Genomic DNA, 7,460 nt, shown 5'->3' with positions numbered 1-7,460 from the left:
TTGGTCGTCATCCTCGAGCTTGTTTATTGCCAAAGGGTGATTTTGTTCTTGTAGTGCTTTACGGGCTCATTCTTCATAGGCAATTCGGGCGTTCCTTGTGTCCAGGTATGCATCTAAACGTGCCACACGATTCTCTTCATCAGCCGTAAGGCCGAAAAGAGACACGACCGAGAAGACTTTGAAATGATATCGCAAATGCTGAAGGTCTTCGAGGGAAAAAGGTAGTTCGGCGGTGTCTATATCTGTGTATCGGTCGACCTCAAAGCCAACGACTCGAGCCTCGCGTATATGCTGGAACCTAGCTTTCATTGTTAGATCAATGGTTTTCTAAATAATCTATTCAGCATCAGGACAAGTTAGTGCTAGGTCGAGGGCTTCCTGACATGCCTTGGGTAGTCCGTATAAGTCATTGGCGGAATATTTCTTATGAAATTCTCGTATGTACTCAAAGGATTCACCAAGAAATAGAGGGTGCAAATTGTGTTGTACTTTTATTAACGGTTCTTGTGGTGGTAACGGGGGAAGTTTACTTTCGGCTTCTCGTCTGAAATGTTGAAGACGAGCTTTCATATCTCCAGGCCGAAGAAGGAGCTTGATGCGTTTTTCGGACTTTTCAATGGTGGTTTCAAAGTCACGATCAACTGCCTTTTTCTCTTGAAGTAATTCGGCCATAATGGTCAGGGTAGGTAGGTCGGTCGTCACCACTTCATGCTGCTTCTTTTGGCTGCCACCAGGTAATTGAAGGTTTTTCGACCCACCGATGAACTCGAACTGCTGGAGTTACACGAATAATAATCTTCATTATAGAATGGCGCGTCAAAGTCAAGACGTTGCCTGACTGGGGTTGGATCTTTTGCTTGTACATGTGGGCCGAGTCTCTCGAACACCTGCCGGCGTTGGCCGACACCGAGTACCTTCAGAGGTTTTGCTGTGGCCATAGATAGCTGACATGAAGTTGGAGCCTGAAGTGTTCTCTCTTTAGGTTCAGTTAGGGCAATTCGTGTTTTACAGCGATCGCACAAAACCATTGATTCATCAGTTTCTTCGAAACTAAAACCTAACATAGGTTCGACGACGATCAGCCCTGAAGACTTCGTGGGTGGTACATTTGAAAATAAATCAATCTTGAGTCTCGGCTGACCAATCTGCTTACGGACATGTTGTCCTGGGATGAATTCGGCCTTCCCTTTTCCTTTGTTTTTAGGGAGATGAGCATCCACCATGCCAATTGTCATCGAGGGGAAGGGATTGACGTCAACCGCCATCTGTTTCTCAGGAAATTTTAGCTTACCCTTCTCAATCCAACTTTGAATCGCATCACGGAACACGATGCAATTATTGGTAGCATGCTTGTTCGAATTATGGTACTTGCAATATGTTTTGCCTTTCAACTCTTCGGCCTTAGGAATGTTGTGTCCTGGCCGAAGTTTTATGATCTTTGCTACCAACAACTAGTCAAAAATTGCATCGGCCTTGGTGATATCTTACACTTTCGATGTTTTAATCATCTTGTCAGAGGCCAAGCAGGTTTTGGCATCCTTGGGACTGATTTAAGCTAATGCCTTACAAACATATGGTTTGTCTATTACTATTTCAGCCGCGTCCACACTGGCGTATTGGGGATCCTCACTTTCGGCCAATGCATAACTGACAGTGGGATTCTTGTATATCATTCCCTGGGACGGGGACTTTGAGATTTTTTCCTCTCGGAGCAATAATCATACTGCTTAACGTGCTGAGCCAATTCGTACATATCTCGTATATTTTCCCCCAGGAATTTTTTTTTGTATTCTACGTCCAGGTCGTTTAAAGCGATTATGACGAATTCAACTTCAAGGAGAGGTACTCGGCACCAATTCCTAGCCGACTTGAACCTTGTTAAGTATTCCATTGGCAATTTGTCTGAAGCTTCAGCCATCCTAGCTAATGATGAAACTGACATTTCCATCCCTGGTCGATAGAATTGTTCATGGAATTTCTCGACCAATTCCTCACAATTCTGGACGAAGTTTGGTGTGAGGTTGTGATAGCAACATATTTATGCTACTTAGCTATGTTGTTTCCTTGCATTTAGTTAGTTAACTACTACTTATTAAAGTCTTTTAAGCTATTTTCGTACGTTTTTAGGTCCTAATGGCAAAAGGAGCAAAAAAGTGCATTTTGGAGCTATTTGGAGCGGTTTTAGGCATGGATTGGATAGCTTAACCATGGAGCAAAGTGGATGGACGAAATTCAAGTCAAGAGAGGCTAGGAAAGGCTACAAATCTAGAGAAAGAAGTTCTAATGCAAAGAAGATAAGGAAAGAGCAAGAAATAAGGAACCTTATCCAACCTTATCTTATCCTATCCTAACCAACCTTATCCTTTCCTAAATCTAACATTATCCTATCTTATCCTATCCAAATCAAGTTGTGCCTTAAATCTAGCTATTTAGAAGGGATTAGATATACATTTAAACACATAAACTCAGATTCTAGAAGCCTAAGCCTTTATGTGCCGCATAAATGCCATTCCTTGGAGGTTTAGGAGTTGTAATCCTTCTCTTACAAAGGTGCCGCACCCCTTAGTCTTTGTTCTTCTAGAAATCTGACCTAAACATCCTTTCTAGAAGCCTATACCTGATCCTAATTGAATGTCGCAGGTTAGTATCCCTTTCCCCCTAGGTTTCTGCCAAACCATAACCCTTTTCCCATTAGATTGTGCAATCCTTTTCCTTCAGAAACTGTGCATAAATTAGCCTATAAATACAACCCTATGCCACACCATTCAATCCATTCATTCACTCATTCATTCATTCATACTTTCAGCCATCAAACACCACAATTCACCCTACACCACCCTAGTGCCGCAAGGAAGGAAGGAAGGAGAAGAAGACTTGTGCAATCTGCCATCCAAGGGAATGCCGTGCATGCCATTGGAGTGTGGAGTGTTTCTAGGTGTATTCTATCCTTAGTTTTAGTTCAACGTTTATGTTAATTTGGTTTTCAATTATGATGAATATGTGGAACTGATTTCTTTTTAGTTAGAGGTGAATTCAAAGCCATGATTATATGTTTTATATGAATTGATTACGTCCAGTTATTGTTTCTTAAGGCATGAATTTGATTTGCTTATCTAAGTTATTAAAACTTGTTTATGTATGTGGGTTGGGGGTCGACACTTAATTTGCATGCATGAATTTGATGCTAGAGTATAAGGGGGTTTCACGTAATAGTTATTCACTTATATTCACAAGTAGTGGAGGTTGCTAGTCACAATCGTGTTAAGTAAATCCTTGGTATGAGTCTTATGTGTTTCATAGTGATGAATGCCTTGTCAATGCTTATGATTTTCACAAAACTTAATGACTTTTGATATGTATCTTTATTATGTGTTTCATATAGAGAACTTGAGAAAGATAATTTGGTTGTGATGCGTATTCCATCTAATTCAATGAAATAAGGAAAATCTGATGGTTGATTGTGCGATGCAGTTAACTTAGGGCGTTGTCATTCATAGTCTAAAGGAATAATAACTGGAAATTGGTTTATATGCATATGTCATGTGTGGAGAAGGACCCTCTAACTAGCCTTTCACCCATTTATTTCACTTAAATTCGTTTTTACAAAGTGTTTTCTACAAAGTTTTTGTTTTAAGTTTTAAATTCGTCAAAAACAATCCCTCTTTCATTTACTCTTGTTATTTGAGTCAAAATCTGTTTTGGTTTAGTCTTTTGAGTGAAGTTAAGTCTTATTTTTGTCAAAATCACTTGTTAGGTCTAAAATTGAGTCTTTTTTATTGTTGGTTGTTGTTTTAAGTGTCTTAAGTTAATTTTGAGTCTATAGAGTCTAGTTTACTGTTTTTGAGTCTTATTTGTATTGATTAGCATCCCTGGTTAATCCCCGGTCTAGAACGATCCCTACTTACATATCTACTACAATTGTCACAAATAGGGTTTAATTTGTGTGTCAAGTTAATTTTCACATCAGGTTGATGTACCAAGAAAAGGCTAAACCCGTCAGTGAAGAGTTGAATAGCTGTAGTTTATGGAAGTCACTATTAACGTCTCCACATTGCGCAGTGAACCGAGCTACATGTTCTAACGAAGATAAGGACAATTCTCCGGCGAAAAGACTAAAGTCTAGGATCTTGAAGCCTTTAGGGTATTCAAACTTTTCCACATAAGCTGGGTATGGATGGATGAACTTTGGGAACTTCGGCCTCTTTTTTAAGGCCGAATCGATCATTCTTTGGACCTCGGTCATATTGATGGATGCTGCTTCCACTCCCTGGTCAAGTCTATCACATCTACTGCTTGATCCTCCTCTTTTTTCCAAGTCAATTGGTTGGAGCTGAGCGGATCCTTTCTCGGCTTGTAATGGAACATTCTTAAAGGGAAACTGTCGAGGTTGGCCGACGTGGCCATCTTCGAAGGCTTTACTGACCAATAGTTCAAGCAACTTGGTTTCTGTGTCACTATTGCTCTGTATTGCTTCAAGCAAATTATTCATTTTCTGGCCAATCGACTATTCGACTTGCCGAGATTGTTCATCAAGTCGTCTTCGAAGAAACGACCTAGTTGGGGGATCAGAACCTTCCCCACCATCTTCGTCTCAATCTTCCACTATTCCTTCAATGAAAATGCATGCCGTTTGGTTGGGAATGTCTGGGTTGTGAAGCTGTCAACCGAGACAAACTTCCTTCTCTTAGTGTGTCATACTTCCAGCCTCGGTTGGCACAACAATAAGGGGATTTTGTACCTGAGACAAATCTTGTCTAGGGCCTTGTACTAGCAAGTCGGTTGTTGACTTTCCCATGATTGTTTTCTTCTTTACGGACCGTGTCTCAATGGTCATGAACTCTGAAGGTTTAGCACGAGGTCCCACGAGGTCTTCTTTACAAACAAGACTAGTATTAGGAAAAGATCTATGAAATCTCACTCGTGTGTGGAGCCTAAAGCGGTTGGGAATGAGTACCTATCCCTTACAGGAATCGAATCCGTGTCTACAAACCTGTAAAAAAAAAAAAAAAAAAAAAAAAAAAAAAAAAAAGTCGAAATTACCTAAATCCTGAGCACAGCAGGCTATTAGCTTATTGGTAGAGTGCACCCCCTGATAATTGCGTCATTGTGTCTGGGCTATGAGGGCCCCCACAAAGAAGAAGCAAGTAAAACCTTTTTATCTTTTGTGGAAGTAAAGTTTCCACATTTTATTCAATAACACAGCATATGGGTGTACTCTTTGTTGCTCAACTTGCAACCAAGTTGTTGACTTTATAGTGAATTCGCCATTAGCAAAAGGAAAAATCAATAAGGTCTTCTTCCAACTGTTGTTCTCAATAAAATCACACTCACAAATTCCAATAAGTATTCCCTCTTTGGGATTCAGGTAAGAGATGGAAAAGAAGGAAAGGAAAACCCTAATTATGGGTCAAGACCTGAATGTCCTTGCCTTTTCCCACAATCCATCTCAAACCTATTAAAACAATATCCCTAGAATGTAGGACTCCCTCTAAGCCAGGGAATGATGTTGTTTTACTTTAGTACTTAACAGCCTCCCATTTCTTAAATATCTTTGCTTAACAATTTGGACCCACCAATTGCCTTTATGATGAATAACCTTCCAAGCAAATTTTTTCAAAGGAAGCATTATTAAAATGGTCAACCCTTCTTATACCAAGGACTCCCATAGACTTAGGAGTACAAACATCTTTCCAAGCAATGGGGGCCAATTTAGTTTATTTACCTCAATGAAAAGTTCTACACTCTTTGTTAAAGCATAAGTTATTTTGTTAGGACCTTTAAAACCAAACCGAGCAGCAAACCACCAACAGCCACCAAGGTCACCACTAGGGAGGAGAAAACACAATCAAGAAATCAAAGAAAGCAACACAGCACCACAACAGCCCCAAAACAAAAAAAGCACATAAACCAAAAAGTAGATTTGAAAGTGTTGTGCCAAATCAAGACACCCGCCACACCATCCACAACTAAAATTGCAAGGGAGGTCAAAACAAGCAGCATGAGGAAGGGAAGGACAAAGGCAATGTGTAAAACACCCTTGTTACAACGTGAGTCGTACCACAGTTCGCCTAGTATTAGGAAAGATCTATGGAATCTCAATCTGTGAAAACTTCTTGAGTACTTATCCCTTACGGGAATCGAATCTGTATCTGCATACCTATAAAAAAACGAGAAGTCGAAAATACCTAAACCTCGGGCACAGCAAGCTATTAGCTTAGTGGTAGAGTGCACCGCTGATAATTGCGTAGTTGTGTCTGGGCTGTGAGGGCTCCCACAAAAAAGAAGCCAACAAAACCTTTTTATCTTTTGTGGAATTAAAGTTTCCACATAGCATATGGGTGTACTCTTTGTTGTTCAACTTGCAACCAAGTTGCTGACTTTACAATGAATTCGCCATTAGCAAAAGGACAAATCAATAAGGTCTTGTTCCAACTGTTATTAATAAAATCACACTCACAAATTCCAATAAGCATTCCCTGATAGGAGCATATTTATGCTACTTAGTTATGTTGTTTCCTTGCATTTAGTGAGTTAATTACTATTTATTTTAGTTTTTTAAGCTACTTTCGTATGTTTTTAGGTCCTAATGGCAAAAGGAGCAAGAAAGGGCATTTTGAAGCTATTTGGAGCAGTTTTAGGCATGGATTGGATATCTTAACCATGGAGCAAAGAGGATGGACGAAATTGAAGTCAAGAAGGGCTAGGAAAGGCTAAAAATCTAGCGAAAGGAGTCCAAATGCAAAGAAGATAAGGAAATAGCAAGAAATAAGGAACCTTATCCAACCTTATCTTATCCTATCGTAACCAACCTTATCATTTCCTAACTTTAACATTATCCTATCCTATCCTATCCAAATCAGGTTAGGACTTAAATCTAGCTAATTAGAGGGGATTAATTACACATTTAAACACCTAAGTCAGATTCTAGAAGCATAAACCCTTTGTCTGCCGCATGTAGGCCATTCCTTGTAGGTTTAGGAGTTGCAATCCTTCCTCTATACCTATGTCGTGTGTTCTTGTCCCTTTAGGTTTAGGAATCTGCCCTAAACACACTTTCTAGAACACATTATCTTCCCCCCCTACAAATGTGCCGCACCTATCCTTCTAGAACCCCTAAAACCATGCCGTGCACTACCTATCCCATTCCCCTTTGGTTTCTGCCTAGACTTAACCCTTTTTCCCATGGGATTGTGTAATCCTTTTCCTTCACTAATTGTGCATAATTAGCCTATAAATACAGCCCTATGCCGCACCATTCAATTCATTCACTCACTCATTCATTCATTCATACTTTCAGCCATCAAACACCACAATTCACCCTACACCACCCTAGTGCCGCAAGCAAGGAAGGAAGGAGAAGAGGACTTGTGCAATCTGCCATCCAAGGGAGTGCCGTGCATGCCATTGGAGTGTGGAGCGTTTCTTGGTTATTTCTATCCTTAGTCTTAGTTTAATGTTTA

This window comes from Pyrus communis, chromosome 14, assembly GCF_963583255.1.
Source record: "Pyrus communis chromosome 14, drPyrComm1.1, whole genome shotgun sequence".
Classification (NCBI taxonomy): domain Eukaryota; kingdom Viridiplantae; phylum Streptophyta; class Magnoliopsida; order Rosales; family Rosaceae; genus Pyrus; species Pyrus communis.
The sequence above is the reverse complement of the archived record's forward strand: the minus strand, read 5'-3'. Positions refer to the sequence as shown.